Raw genomic sequence first — 16,525 nt, forward strand, 5'->3', positions numbered from 1 at the left:
CATTCTCAACAGCGTCTGACGGATTCTACGAGCCGCCATATAAAACTTTGCCGTTCCTACTGCAACCTGTGGGTTTTTGTCTGTAAGCCACATTTTAGTATACCCCAGGCCTGAATGGCGGGGATGCCTGCTAAAACAGATGGAGATAAACTTAAAACGAACCTCTTGGTATAGTGGACCTCGCAGTAGAACATGCTCTGTTGTTTCAATCTACCTTAAAAACACAGGGACATACCCTATCTGCCAGGGGAACCCTTCCGTATCTCCCATCTAGAACCTCAATTGCAGAAAAATTTGTTATTCCCCAGTTTTGGGGTGGGAAGGGTAATTCCAAACAACTGCAGCCGGGAGGCACTAAACGGTGGGAGAAGTCGAAGGAAGCGAGGTCTCCTGTCCTCAAACAGGCTGATCAAGCTGTTCTGAGAACATATGCAGAGAGGCCGGCTAGAAGAAAGCTCAAAACATACTAGAACATATCGACTGGGCACATGGCTCTCAGCCACGTGCAGTCAAAGAAGCAGCAGCGTTGGCGGAGGGAGTTGGGAGCATGAATACTCTGAAATGGCCCCGGGCCATTTTGCCAAGTGGCATCTGGGAAAGTGAATCTGATTAAGAGGGGGTGGAAATTGGTGCACCAGGAAAAAACAAGGCAGTGGCCCTGGGTGGCAAGGCCTTTCGCCTCCTTAGGGAAAGGGCAAGAGTGAGGCAACTCAGAAGCACACAAGCCACTGACGTGGCCTTCTCAGCTCTCTTTCTAGAACAGCTGGGAGAAGAGGGGTCTCTCTACCTGTACCGTTTCATGGATAGAAAATGCCCTTGGGCTACATTTTAGGGTTGCCAGGTCCCTCTTCACCATCGGCAGGAGGTTTTTGGGGCGGAGCCTGAAAAGGGCAGGGTTTGGGGAGGGGAGGGACTTTAATGCCATAGAGTCCAGTTGCCAAAGAGGCCATTTTCTCCTGGTGAACTGATCTTTATCGGCTGGAGATCAGTTGTAATAGCAGGAGATCTCCAGCTAGTACCTGGAGGTTGGCAGCCCTACTGCATTTAGTTCCAGTAAGGGGAAATGACAGAGGCCTCTCCCTCCACAGCTGCTTTCTAGGGAGTTCCAGACGTAGAATTCCAACGTCACCCTCAGCATTTTATCTGGAGTATGGTTCATTATAAGTGTGGAATGTGGAAATGGGCATGGCCTTGAGCCACTGACCTGGGATGCCCAATAAATAAGTTTGCCAGCTCCAGGTTGGGAAATACCTGGAGATTTTTGAGGTAGAGCCTGAGGAAGGCAGGGTTGGGGGAGGGGAGGAACTTCAATGGAGCATAATGCCATAGTCTACCTTCCAAAGTGGCCATTTTCTCCTGGTGAACTGATCTCTGTCACCTGGAGATCAGTTGTAATAGTGGGAGACCTCCAACCACCACCTGGAGGCTGGCAACCCTATCAATAAAAAGATTGACCTTACCCTGTACCACCCCACCCTCTTGGGCCAATAGGGTTGCCAGCCTCCAGGTGGTTGGGTAACCCTAAGGAAATAATCTCAGTACACTGCCACAAATTTGTTCTCTTTTAAATATATTTTCTCCAAGTGTTTCCTTCTCCAAGTATCCTCTTAGTTTTAAACTTTTAACTTGTCATAACAACATGTACAACAAAACTATAAGTTCTGAATACAATTAGATTACTGTGAAACTTCACTATACATATCACTTATCAGAATCTTTTAACATTGATGAGTACCCCTCAGGAAAATCCAAACGCCGGCAGCAATGTCCTTTACTCGAAAGTAGGCAATATTGTGGGGATCGCTGTAACCCGCTCTGTGCTGGTGACAGCACCACTTCCGCGGTCAGGTGATGTAGAATGACCCAATCACAATGGTAGAATCTCGTTCCTGCCAATATCACTTATTTGGCTATATAAAGCACACACAGATGTTACAAGATCCCGGTTGTCTCTTGTTTCGCGTTGTGTACAACTTGCTTCTGAGCGTTTGAGTGGTAAACAGAGTTTGAGTGGTAAAAGGCCAGTTGCGATGCGGCACTTCTGGGTGTAAACGCATCACAAGGGGCCACTTTGGCAATTGGACTCTATGGAATTGAAGTCCCTCCCCAAACCATGCCCTCCTCAGGCTCCACCTCTAAAACCTCCTGCCATTGGCGAAGAGGGACCTGGCAACCCTACCAATCTGCAACTGCTGACCACTGAAGCCATGCAAGGCACCTCGCATCTCCTCTCAACTTAGGCCCGGGATGTTGTGCTTGATTAATACTTGATGTGACACCACCACCCCACCCCATGGAATTTGAAAACTTGCAACTGGGGCAATGCGTGTAGGTATACCAGTTTTATCTGGAAGGATGGCCCTTTTGCATATGCAGATCATCCCTCGATGATGTAGTTACCAAGTGATGGCCCATTCATGTCATAACCAGCCTTCAGTGAATTCCATCTGTGAGATTGGATTATTGATTGATCAGATGATCAGATATTGATAGAAGACCCCACAATGGGGTCTAGCAATGTTTCACGCGCCGAGGTCTGATCAAGGCAAGAAAATGCAGTGTCCGTAGTCCCAGCAACAACGTTCTTATCAATGTCCCTGCCGCGTTGCGCAGTCCAGAGGATTTGTGGCGTATTAGCCACTGTGTCCTATATTGTTGACTGGCTGTGGCCCACTTCCCTGACTTAGCCTGAGATCGCCGCTGGCGCCGGCACATAGGAAGGAGGTGGGAGAGCTCAGCCACTTAATCCCTTTGGGCTCAGGAGAATTTAGCTGGCCTTGGCAGGGTCACGGGCTTCCCTGCTGCCAGCAGGCACTTAATTCCATTGCTTTGCAGTGTATGTGTTTGTGTGTGTGGGGCGGGAGGGGGGATTGTCAAGTGGGTGTGTTTTACCAGCAGCAAAGTAGCAAAGGGCCCAAGTCAAAGGACACAATCACCTAGGCAGAAGTGATACCGTCCCCCCCATTTGTCCCCCCGCTGTTCCATTGAGCAGCAGCAAAAAATGGGTAACACCAGAAGAAGAAGAAGAGTTTGTTTTCATATGCCACTTAAGGAAGAATCACACCAGCTTACAGTCACCTTCCCTTCCCCTCCCCACAACAGACACCCTGCGAGGTAGGTGGGGCTGAGAGAGTGTGACTAGCCCAAGGTCATCCAGCTGGCTTCATGAGGAGTGGGGAAACCAACCTGGTTCACCAGATTAGCCTCCACCACTCATGTGGAGGAGCGTGGAATCAATCCCGGCTCTCCAGATCAGAGTCCACCACTCCAAACCACTGCTCTTAACCACTACACCACGCTGGCTCTCCTCCCTGCATGGGATCCTCCACTCCTAGTGGACATCTGGCAACCCTGCTGCTGTGCTCCTTCCCCAAACTCTATGTTCCCCAGGCACCACCCCTAAATCTACAGGAATTTCCCAAACTGGAGTTGGCAACCATAACCAATTGTTATCCCCACCCCACATCACACCCTGTGTACAAGCACAGACTATTGGTGGTGGAAAGTGCCATAAAGTCACGACCAACTTAAGGTGACCCCAAAAGGTTTTCAAGGCAAAGACCAACAGAGGTGGTTTGCCATTGCCTGCCTCTGCATAGCAACCCTGGACTGGTATTCTCTCATCGAAATACTAACCAGGGCTGACCCTCTTAGCTTCTGAGATCTGACAAGACCGGGCTAGCCTGGGCCATCCAGGTCAGGGCACACTCACGATTAAAGGACTTTAAATCTTATTTGAAACTGTCATTTTTCTGCTTTGAAAGAAAGATAGGATTGAAGGAGCTTGTTCAAAATCAGGTTGCTTCCTAGGGATGCCAGCCTCCAGGTGGGACCTGGGGATCCCCTGGAATCACAGCATATCTCTAGACTACAGAGATCACTTCCTTGGAGAAAGTGGATGCTCTGGAGGGAGGACTCTATGGCATTGTACCTCACTGAGGTACCTGCCCTCCCCAGGTAGGGTTGCCAACCTCCAGGTACTAGCTGGAGATCTCCTGCTATTACAACTAACCTCCAGCCAAGAGATCAGTTCACCTGGAGAAAAGGGCCGTTTTGTCAACTGGACTCTATGGCATTGTAGTCCCTCCCCTCCTCAAACCCCGCCCTCCTCAGGCTCCGCCCCCAAAACCTCCCTCCAGTGGCGAAGAGGGACCTGGCAACCCTATCCCCAGGCTCCATCCCCAAATCTCCAGGAGTTTCCCAACCTACCCCCCCATCCCCCACCTGTAGCCAGGGGGACCCAGCAACCCTAGCACTTCCTCTGCTAGTGATCACACTACTCCAAGATGACTTAATGCACATGTGGTTTGTATCCTAACACTCTACTCAGCAAAGTTTGAAGCCTTCCTCCAGCCTAAGGAGCCTTCCTCCAATTTAAGTGGCTCTTTCTCCAACAGAAGAGCCACTTAAGTTGAAGGAAGGCTCCTGAAGTCTGGAGGAAGTTTTTCCAGCCTCAGGTAGGATACTGCCCATTTACATTACTTAAGCTCAGTGTCACACTCCTGATGAAGGAAGGAATAAAGTGGCAGCAGGCTGGACTTCTGTTCAGTGTTATAGGGCTGGAAGGAAGGTAGCCATTTTGCAGTGGATCATTAATCTAAAGTGGACTGATATCATCTTAAAAGGAAGAAAACACATCCACAATTGCATATTTGCAGTATGCTAATCCTGTAAACGTATGCAAATGTTTTAGATACCCAGACACTGGTCTTCCTTTCATCCAGTTGATTTTTTAAAATTACTCAGCATCACCTTGCCCCCTGGTCTTAGAGAGCAGGGGATGATGCGGCCTGACATTGGTTCTAGAAGCTTCTTTGCCTATTGCTGCTAGGGTTACCAGCCTCCAGGTAATAGCTGGAGATCTTCTGCTATTACAATAGAGATCCGTTCACCTGGAGAAAATGGCCGCTTTGGCAATTGGATTCTATGGCTTTGAAGTCCCCAAACCCCGCCCTCTTTTGGCTCCACCCCCAAAACCTCCTGCCGGTGGCGAAGAGGGACCTGGCAACCCTAATTGCTGCCTGTTCTGACTGCTGGTGAAAGGAAGCACCATTCCTTCCTTATAAATCCAAACAGCGCTGGCAGGGGATGGAAGGGAAGGGTTGCCGGATCCAAGTTGGAAGGCTCCTGGAGATTTGGGGTTGGAGCACGGGGAGGACAGGGACTTCAGTGGGGTACAATGCCACCCTCCAAACCTGGAGGCTGGCAACCCTAGTTGGGAATGCCTCACCCCTTCTTAATAGAATCAAAACCCAAGTAGGGTCCCGGTCTTTTCCCCAACTCCATTTCCAAACATTCTGGTTGGCCCAGCCAAGTGCCATGGCAGAATCTGGATTGGAACCTGCGTCTCCCTCATCAGCCTTTTATGCATGGCTGTTTCTCTCACCATCGTCCCTCCGATAACTTCGGGTCTTTCCTCCCGACCGTGAGAGGTCGCCTCTCTCTTCCCCCTGCATTTCCCTGTGTTTTGCCTGCGTTTTCAGGGACCTGTTTTATCTCAAATTTGAAAATGCGGGCAAAACACGGGGAAGCGCAGGGGGAGAGCGAGGCCACCTCTGACAGTCAGAAACGGCATGGATAATCAAAAAGTCCCAAAGTCATCAGAAGGGTGACTGTGAGGGAAACAGCCATGCCGAAAAGGCTAACCACTGTTCTAACTCTCTAACCACTACAGTGCACCGACTTTTCAAGAAAAGCCAGAAGAATTTCTAAAGCTGTGTTAGACCGAGCCATAACATGGGACCCAGGGGGAGGGGTCCTACCTATTTCAACATGACCGCACCGTTCACGTGCACCCCATATTTAGCCATATTGTTGTGCCTGAATTTAAGAAGTACAGAGTGAACTGGCTGTCCGTCTCTAACTTGACCTGTCCACCCAATATATTTGGGAGCCAGAACAGAGCGGTCAGAGCCTTGGAGTTTTCCCCTGCCTGTGTTCAGCACAAAGGCAATGACCTCGCCATGAATAAAGCTTATCCCCCCCTAGGATTGCCAACCTCCAGGTACGAGCTGGAGATTCTCCTGCTATTACAACTGACCTCCAGCCGATAGAGATCAGTTCACCTGGAGAAAATGGCTTCTTTGGCAATTGGACTCCATGGCATTGAAGTCCCTCCCCTCCTCAAATCCCACACTCCTCAGGCTCTGCCCCAAAAACCTCCCGCCGGTGGCGAAGAGGGACCTGGCAACCCTATCCCCCCCTGAGCAACTAGATCATGAATCCATGAGTGAAATAAATTGAGAACTCCAAAGGGAGATTCCGAGCAGCATTTTCAGGTGTCGCTCTGGCGGGCCTGGAAGCTAGCCCAGCTCAGCCGCGTCTGACCTACTGAGCTGCATCCTGCCGTTTGCATTATCCCTGCATCTATCTACCCTAATTTCTGCATGAATAAGACTGCTGCTTCCAAGAAACAAATGCCCTACATCTCCGCAAGGCGTTATCATGCAGTCCCAGGGGGAGACCTGCTGCTGGGAAGAGCGAGCTGGTCGCAGTCGGGGAGCCTGCCTGGCGTGGGAGCTGCCCCAGGCAGAGATGATGCTTCAGAATTGTGGCCGGGCGGGGCAGGCTGGGTTGGCATGGCGCCTCTGTGTTGTCAGACAGGTAACGCCGTCTCTGACAGACAGATGCAGGAGACAGCTGTGCACTCGGCGGGACCTGATGTGATCATGCGCAGCCATTTGCATGCTCCTCCTCCCATATGTCAGAGATTTTATGAAGAGGCCCAGGGGGAAAGGTGTAACCTGAAGAGCAGGAACTCTCATGGCAAAATTTTAACGTCCTCCCCCCCCCCCACTCCGCAATAGGTATAGGGTTTTTCTAGGTACCAGGAAATTGGAAAGACCCTGGTAAAAACCATGGGAGCATAAGCATGAATTCCCACATACTGGTGTGTGGTCTGATACGTGAATGTGCACCAAGGGAAGCAGGGAGGGATCTGCAGCAGGGATCCTTGAAGCAGAGATCCCAAGAAATTATCCTTGCGCTGAGAGTTGGTTGAACGCCAGGACTCAGCTATGGAATGTGAAGTCATCATAAAGAAGACAGTGACTCTGGGAATGCAAAGAGTGTCTTTATCTTACTACAGTCATCTTTGTCACTTCTGAGATTAGGACTTCCAAAGAACATGGCTTTCAGACCTATTTATTTCAGAAATTCAGACAGCATTACTCAAATTGGGAGACTTTCTCCTCCAAAGGGGATGGGATGCGAAGATGCTTGCAAAGTGAGAGCCATGGTAGCTGTGAGGATTTGAACCCAGGTCACCACTCTATCCATTATACCAGACTCCCCTAATGATTTATGTTGATTTATGTTTAATATAAATACGTAATTAGGCTTTTAAATATACTGCTTTTTAGAGTTAAATGGTTCTTTAGAAATTGTTGGATCTTACTCTCCCCAAAAAAACTGTTTACTCATCATTACAGAGATTCATACCAGACACTGCAGGGAGCCTTGACTACCACCAACTTTACAGCCCTCCCCGCATTTCTCCACTGCCGATCAGTGAAAGAAGATGAATGATGCAATAGCACTGAACTTAGCATTTCCCCATGAATGAAATGGAGACGAGGGGAAGAATTGAGCACGATGGTATTGTGGAACCCCTTTCCACCAGGCATCACTGGAGAGATGAAGAAAGGGCTGTGGACTGGCAACACCGGTACATCCTCTCTAATGTCTTGAGTGTATGGGAACAGTCTCACAACACCCACCTTGTTTAAAATGGCCAATGTTTGGATTTGGTGTCAAGCCGTTCCTCATGTATAGGAAGCTCCTTAATCCATTGATCTTGAGCAGCGTACTTTTAAATCTAATGTTTGAGGGATATAAGGACTGAAATAAATCTTGCCACTGACAATGTAGTCTTGGGAACTCTGTCACTTAATAAAAAAAGGCATTATGGCAAATGCAGAGGCATTAGATTTATATGTTAAAAGGGGAGAGATATAATGTGATCGAAGTTCCTCATAGAAGTGGCATTCCAAGAGGCCATGAGCTAATGAATCAATAGAGCCAGCAGAGTAAGGACAGGTCCTGTCTGGGTATGGTATATTCAAAATTCTGCTCTGCATAACCATAGAGGGGTTCCCCTTTCAGTCTAGCTAAATAGAAGGCTTTAGAAAGACAAGGAGTTGTCAAATAATTCATTAAGTTTCAGACACACTGAACTGTGCACTTTTGGTTCTGACCCAGCGCACCTGAAGGGCATTGAAACTGGCACCAGCCTGGCAGGCACACACACCACAGCCATTGCTCAAAGGGCCTTGCTGTGGCTGGCCAGAGTTCTCCCTTTCTCTGTCTCTCTCTGACTCCATGCTGGGCAGAGCCCGGTTCCCACGCTAGCCTCACCTTGCCTCGAGCTATTCTCCCACTCTGTACCCAAAGTGGGGCGGACAGTCACCTGTCATTGCCATGAGCTCCTGCTGCTGCCGCCTCGCCCAGGTTGGGAGTGGGTGGAAGAGTAGGCAGCCTCTCCCAGTTCTGCATTTGGCTTTTGCTAAAGCTTCGGCTTCAGTATCCCTGCCAGCTCTTACTCAGCCTGCTCCCACTCCCTCTATGCATTGGATAAGCATGCTGGCAGCACGTGTAATGGGTCCATTGCTTTAGAATTGAGGGACAGATGTTGAGATCTGAGATGCATAATGCGGCCAGCTTGGCGAAACCAGAATCAAGGACACAGAGATAGCATTAGGGGTAGAGCGGGACCAGATTCCGTTCATTTGATTCTGTTGAACTTATTCAGATTTGAGGATGTGTTTATGACTGGGAAGGAGCCCCATGGTGCAGAGTGGTAAGCTGCAGTACTGCAGTCCAAGCTCTGCTCAAGACCTGAGTTCAAACAGCCGATAGAAGTTGGTTTCAGGTAGCCAGCTCAAGGTCGACTCAGCCTTCCATCCTTCCGAGGTCAGCAAAACGAGTACCCAGTTTGCTGGGGGTAAAGGGAAGATGACTGGGGAAGGCACTGGCAAACCACCCCGTAAACAAAGTCTGCCTAGTAAACGTCGGGATGCGATGTCACCCCATGGGTCAGGAATGACCCAGTGCTTGCACAGGGGACCTTTACCTTTTTAAAAAAATGACTGGGATGCTTTGATTATTGCAGAATTACAGGCAAGGAATCCAACATCTCCCCATTCAAGAGGGTTTTATAAAAGAAATTAAATTTTCTGACTTATTGAAACCTAAAACTGAAAAAGGAAAACCTGCACCATTTTATTTTATATTTGATAAACACCACTTTAAACTCAGCCATAAAGATTGGTATACTGACACATATTTTTATGTAGTTGCAGTCTGTATTTTAATGTATGTAGACCACTGAAGAGGCCGCATGGTCGAAACGCATATGGTCTCGCTTTTGGTCTAAATGGTTGTTATTTTGTGTCTATTTGTGTTACATGTTCATATCCACAATAGAAATATAGATGCTATATTAGGGCCTTAGACAAGTTGTTGATTTTTATTGTATTAAATATATTTGATACATTTACATAAGATCATTCATACTTAGTATTTATTTTGGCCCTTTTGTATGCTGGTTTTTGACCTTGTGTGTGTAAAGTGCCATCAAGTCGCAGCCGACTTATGGCAACCCATTTGGGGGGGGGGGTTTCATGGCAAGAGACTAACAGAGGTGGTTTGCCAGTGCCTTCCTCTGCACAGCAACCCTACTATTCCTTGGTGGTCTCCCATCCAAATACTAACCAGGGCTGACCCTGCTTAGCTTCTGAGATCTGATGAGATCAGGCTAGCCTGAGCCATCCAGGTCAGGGCTGGTTTTTGACCTTAGGGTACTTAATTCTTCAGTTTTTAGGGTTAAGTTCTCTCCCTTCTTGTTGTTGTGACTTACATGCATAAACAAGGGACATCAGCCCATGCCACTTGTTGACCTGTCTGCACAGCTGATGGAGACTCCTATCAGATACCACCAAGAGCTGTGGAGTGTCAGTATATACAAATGGACACTTTGCTCTTCTTGTGTATCTCACAAGGGAACGTATCTGACTCTTTTCTGACTCACACTTTCAGTTGCATGCCGCAAAATCCCAACTGGCAGCTGCAATCTTAAACCAGAAGCGCTACTGAATGCTTCCAAGTCAATATGTTTTGGCTCAGACTTGGAAAACAGCATAGAATGAAAGGATGAGCTACAACATGGGAGGGGCTGTGGCTCAGTGGTAGAGCATCTGCTTGGCATGCAGAAGGTCTCAGGTTCAATTCCCGGCATCTCCGGTTAAAGAGACAAAGCAAGTTGGTGATGTGAAAGACCTCTGCCTGAGACCCTAGAGAGCCACTGCCGGTCTGAGTAGACAACATTGACTTTGATGGACCAAGGGTCTGATTCAGTGCAAAGCATCTTCATGTGTTCATGTGTGTTAACAGACAGTGACTGCAGGTTCAAATCCCCAATCGCCCCACTTGGGTGACCTTGGGTAGCCATTTTTCTTTCTATTTGACCTACCTCACAGTATTGCTGTGAAGATAAAATTAAGGACGGGAGAATCATCTGAAGGATGGGAAGAGGCAACGAGGCAGGGCAATAGAGAAAGGGGGAGATGGGAGTCACAAGGGATCGTTTTAATTATCAGGCCTTAAAGATTTATTCAGATGTCATGTCCTGTGCACACTGGATGGGATGTCCTGGCATTTGGGCAATGATCTATGGTTAACCATAGAGATTTCCCCAAATGCCAGAGTGTCTCCAGTGTCCCCCAGAAATGTGCTGATGTCATTTCCAGGTTTACGGGGATTGACATCAGCTTGTCAGGACTCTACTAGCGTCCCCATTTTGGTGCTATCCACCCCTGCTAAGGTTTCCAGGTCCCTTTTCGCCACTGGCGGGAGGTTTTTGGGGTGGAGCCTGAGGAGGGTGGGGTTTGGGGAGAGGAGGGACTTCAATGCCATAGAGTCCAATTGCCAAAGCAGCCATTTTCTCCAGGTGAACTGATCTCTATCAGCTGGAGATCAGTTGTAATAGCAGGAGACCTCCAGCTACTACCTGGAGGTTGGTAACCCTACTATAATGCTATACAGCTAAGTCAATTACCAATTAAGAAGCCCCCCCCCCAACCACCCAGTGGTGTGTGTTGAGGGGTAATTACACCCACAGGGGATTGGTGCAGGGAAAGTATAAGGAAGCCCACTCTGTGGACACACTAGTGCTGATACTTTGCATTCACAGCAGCATCAAGAGCTGTGGTTGTGTGAAATCAGCCATTATCCAAATACGCAATGCCAGGCTAGCCCGATCTCATCGGATCTCAGAAGCTAAGCAGGGTCAGCACTGGATGGTATTTGGATGGGAGACCATCGAGTAATTCCAGGGTCGCTGTGCAGAGGAAAGCAATGGCAAACCACCTCTGAACATCTCTTGCCTTGAAAACCCTATCAGGTCACTATAAATTGGCTGCGACTTGAGGGCACTTTACACACACAGAGGTTAAGCCAAGGAGCTCATGTGAAAGGTGGGTTCTGAGGGTAGATCTGAAGGACAGTAGTGGTATCAATTCAATTCAAAACGGAAGGGCCGTGGCTCAGTGGTAGAACATCTGCTTGGCATGCAAAAGGTCCCTGGTTCAATCCCTGGCATCTCCAGTTAAGGGGACTAGGTGATGTGAAAGACCTCTGCCTGAGACCCTGGAGAGCCGCTGCCAGTCTGAGTAGACAATACTGACTTTGATGGACTGAGGGTCTGATTCAGTATAAGGCAGCTTCATGTGTTTCATGTGTTCACTTTATTGGCATAGCGAAGGTATCCAGTAGTGGTATCCTTTACATGGGGAATTCCAGGGATAAGGAGAACAAGCAGAGGTGACCGACTTTGGGACTGGTGATGGCGGTAAACCTGGAAGAGCAAACAACACATAAAGGAAAATAATGGACCACAAGGGTGGCAAGATGATGGACAACCCTGCTAACAAACAGTTGGGTCCTTTGATCTCAAGGCTACTTATTTTGTGTTCTGTGGCTGGTTGCACCCAAAGGTATGTCAGTGTGGTGTTTTTGTCAGAGTGGAGAGCCTCACAACCCACACAGCAGTTCTGCTGATCTCAGCTCCTCCGTGGGGCAGAGCGAAGCGACCAGGGAGTCGGTGTATGGGTGGTGCAAAACAAGTAGAGGAGATAGAGGAACATTGCACAATAATTATAATATTATCACGAGGCACTTTTTGTTAAGTGCACACAAAACAAATCCTTTTTTGACATGTCCTGCGTGCTATGCTTCTTGTTTCACCTAAAAATACTGAACTGGCAATCTAGGAAAGTTCCATGCGAAGGAATCCTAAAAGGCTTTATACACTGCCTGAATGCTTGGATGGAAAGACTATTGTGGGAATGGGGGGAGAATATGTGGCCTGTGCTGGAAGTCAGCATGGTCAAGAAACTGCTGAGATCCTGTCCTTTTAATAGGTCCATCACCAAAAAATCAGCACTACCATCTTGGTTCTCTCTTCCTCTACAGGGCCTCCTAAGATTGGGGACACACAGACCTTCTCTTTTTTTTTTTAATAATAATTTTATTGGTTTTTATAATACAAATTTTCCATGATAGTAAACAACAATAAAAGCAATATGAAATTCAAATTTCTAACTCTATGTTGTTAAAGTTTCTTGAATTCATAACAAAAAAACAAATTAGAGGAAAATTTATGACTTCCCCATCTCCTCTCTCCGCCTCTTAATAAAGTATTCATCCCATCGTAATTAGTCTGATCTTAACTATCATAAATTCATTTAACTTTCATAAAACATCTTATATTAATATAAATGATTATAACTCTTAATATTAATTGTGTCCTTTAGATCAGATTAATAAGTATTCCTCCATTTTCCCCAGTTTTAATTCATATTCACAATATTTCATCCAATCCTCCCATTCCCCTAAAAATCGAACATTGTCTTTTTCATTTAAAATGGCTGTAAGTTTTGCCATTTCCACCAATTCAAACATTTTCCCAATCCAGTCTTTTTTCTCAGGAATTTCTGCCCCTTTCCATTTTGCTGCATAAAGCAGTCTCGCAGCTGTTGTAGCATAGATCAAAAAAGTTCTTTGTGTTAGCAAGTCGTCAGGTATCATACTTAATAGCATCATTTCTGGTGTTTTGGGTATATTTTTTTGTACTATTAATCTCAGTTCATTGTAAATCATATCCCAAAAATCTTTAGCTTTATCACAAGTCCACCACATATGATAAAAGGAACCAATTTCCTTATTACATTTCCAACACTTAGGGGATGTCACTTTATATATCTTTGCAATCTTCTTGGGTGTTAAATGCCATCTATACATCATTTTATAAATATTTTCTCGAATTGATTGCGCATTTATTCCTTTCAAATCTTTTGACCATAGTCTTTCCCATTTGTTTAAAGCAATATCATGTCCCATGTTTTGAGCCCAGTCGATCATAGTTGGTTTAATTGTCTCCTGCTCACAATATATTGTTAAAAGTAGATTGTACATTTTCGAGATCAATTTCAAATTATTATCTAATAACATCTTATGGAAAGGGGACTTTTCTTTAGAAAATCCATTTTTCATATCTTGTACAAAAACTGATTTAATCTGACAGTATTGCAACCATTGTAGATCCTCTTTGAAAAATTGGAATTCTTTTAATAAACATTTTTTCCCCTCCCATTTAATTAATTCCTGGTAACTTATAAATTTGTCCGGTCTAAGTGGACGTAGTGTTAACATTTCTTGCGGTGAAATCCACATCGGCGTTACTGGTTCCAAAATATGTTTATATTTCATCCAAATACGCAATAAGGAGGACCTGATTATATGATTCCTGAATTATGCTTGTATCTTAATTTTATCATACCATAAATAGCCATGCCATCCACTAATATTATTAAAGCCTTCAAGCTTTTGCTAAAACGTGTATTTGATAAGGTTATCCAGTCTTTTAGCCATGTTAAGGCTACCGCTTCAGCGTAAAGTTGAAAGTTTGGTAATGCTAAACCTCCTCTAACTTTAAGGTCCACCAAATATTTATAAGCAATCCTCGGTTTTTTCCCTTGCCAGATGAAGTTTAAAATGTCCTTCCTCCAAGTATCAAAGTATTTAACATGTGATATTATAGGCAAATTTTGGAATAAGAAGAGCATCCTTGGTAACACATTCATTTGGATTGTTGAAATACGTCCCAGTAGTGACAACTTTTTATTTGACCAAATAATCATATCAGTTTTTATTTTACCCCATAGTTTAAAGTAGTTGTTGGTTAACAATTCTTTGTTCTTCGCTGAGATCCAGATTCCCAGATATTTAACCTTGTTGGCCGACACACAGACCTTCTCTGACTTGGCTAGGACTGGTACAGAGATCGCACCCCAGCATTCCTTGTGAACTGGCACTGAAGGGGCTGTGAGTTGCAGTGTCAGTTCAGGTCCCGCCTAATCTACTAGGAAGATGTCTCCAAACTTGCTGAGCCTCACTTGGGTTAAAAAAGCTCCACAGAGACCCCTGGGGCAACTGAAAGGGTGCTAAAGCATTCTTGGTAAATACAATGGAAGCCGTCCTCAATTATGCCTGTACTTGTCCCCCATCGTGAGATATTTATGGAACTGTTTTTACGATAGGTGTGATGTCTCTTCTGGGTTTTCCCAAAAAGTAATATCATGATGTTATTGACCCCTCATTCTCTCACTGGTTGCCTGTCAACCCTAGAACCCTCCTGTTCTAATAATGGGAGCTGTATAGGGTTGCTAGCTAAATGCTGGCATCCAGTGGGAGACTGCGAGGGGCAGAGACCTACCTGTTCAGCATCACACTGATGCTGCAACATGTCTGGCATGGACTGGAAGTGACATTATCATGTCAGGAGGATGCTCTAGGATTCACCCAAAACACTTTGGTTTAACCATAGAGTTTGGGGTGAATCTCAGAGCATTGTGTCAACGTGATGACATCACTTCTGCTTCTTGGAGCGGTGGACTCTGATCTGGAGAACCGGGTTTGATTCCCCACTCCTCCACATGAGTGGTGGAGGCTAATCTGGTGAACTGGATTGGTTTACCCACTCCTACACACGAAGCCAGCTGGGTGACCTTGGGTAAGTTACAGCTCTGTTAGAGCCCTCTCAGCCTTACCTACCTCACAGGGTGTCTGTTGTGGGGAGGGGAAGGAAAGGTGATTGTAAGCTGGTTTGTCTCCCTTAAGTGGTAGAGAAAGTCGGCATATAAAAACCAACTCTTCTTCTTCTTCTTTTTCTTCTTCTTCCCAGAAGTGACATCATAGCATCAGCATGACACTGAATCTCCTCCCCCATTTTTCCTCTGCTGCCTTGAGGAGCGGCAGTGGGGAGCAGAAGACCTGGCCACCCTAGAGTTGTATGTTCCTGAGGTATATCTAGACATTACATTGACTTCATGTCTCACCCCCCCTCCCACACACACACAATTTCTGTCCCAGTCCAGTCAACCAAATGCACACTGGGAGTTCTATGCTTGGACCAGTTCTCAGGCACACGAAGGCTCGATTTGGATCAGGACCAAGGCATGTGGGGAGAGAGTGTAACATCCCCAGAGAGTCATTATTTGCTTCACTGGGGAAACTTATGCATAGCCCATATGTACACAGAGACTTAAGGCACATTGCAACTAAAACCAGTGCAGTACGAGCAGTACAGGACATAGAACCAACAAAACTAGAGAATGCACTTTTATAGATGATAAAGCAGCATTACAAGATTGGAGAATAATGCAATGAGGCATCATACACCATACCATAGTAACAGGGCTGCATGAAAGGTGGATTACAAAAATTAGAGGTGTTGTTAAAAACTTCATAATATACACAATGAAGACTACCTTAGATTCCATACAAATTAACTATTAACTTTATTAATTTTATACAAAATTTTAATTTTATACAAAAGCCCTCCTGAATAGTTCTGTCTTAAATTCTGCAAAAAAGTAGGAGAGTTCTTCATTTAAGAAGGAGGCCGTGGCTCAGTGATAGAGCATCTGCTTCGCATGCAGAAGGTCCCAGGTTCAATCCCTGGCATCTCCAGTTAAAGGGACTAGGCAGGTAGCTGATGTGAAAGACCCGTGCCTGAGACCCTGGAGAGCCATTGCCGGTCTGAGTAGACAATACTGACTTTAATGGACAAAGGGTCTGATTCAGTGTAAGGCAGCTTCATGTGTTCATGAAAAAACCGTGAAGGCCTGTAAGACAAAGAGTGGGATCCTTCCTGTCTTTATAAAAATGGCCCCTGAACAGTTCTTTTTTGTACATTCTGCAGCATGATAGGAATACAAGAGCTGAGCTGACTTTGCCAGAGAAGCCATTCCACCAAGTGGGACTGGGAGCCACAAAGGAGAGCTCTCTGGTGAGAGCAGCTGCTGTTCGTACCCATTGGCAGGGTGGGGTGAATCTGGAGAGTCTTAGGTGTAATATGCACTTTCTGCCCAGCTTTCAATAGTAATTGAGTTCCACTGTTTTGTACCAGTTGGATATGAGGACAATGTAATATGAGAGTGTGCGAGAGACAGTGTGACTTAAGGCCCTT

At 46.2% G+C, this 16,525-nt stretch overlaps 1 non-coding gene across 1 annotated transcript; it reads left to right on the forward strand.

Moving 5' to 3' along the window:
• The first annotated feature begins 15,957 nt into the window (after positions 1–15,957).
• TRNAA-CGC (transfer RNA alanine (anticodon CGC)) lies at positions 15,958–16,026 on the forward strand. The gene has a single exon. It is a non-coding gene; the product is annotated as a tRNA-Ala (tRNA).
• The last annotated feature ends 499 nt before the right edge of the window (positions 16,027–16,525 follow it).

This window comes from Euleptes europaea, chromosome 14, assembly GCF_029931775.1.
Source record: "Euleptes europaea isolate rEulEur1 chromosome 14, rEulEur1.hap1, whole genome shotgun sequence".
Lineage (NCBI taxonomy): Eukaryota > Metazoa > Chordata > Lepidosauria > Squamata > Sphaerodactylidae > Euleptes > Euleptes europaea.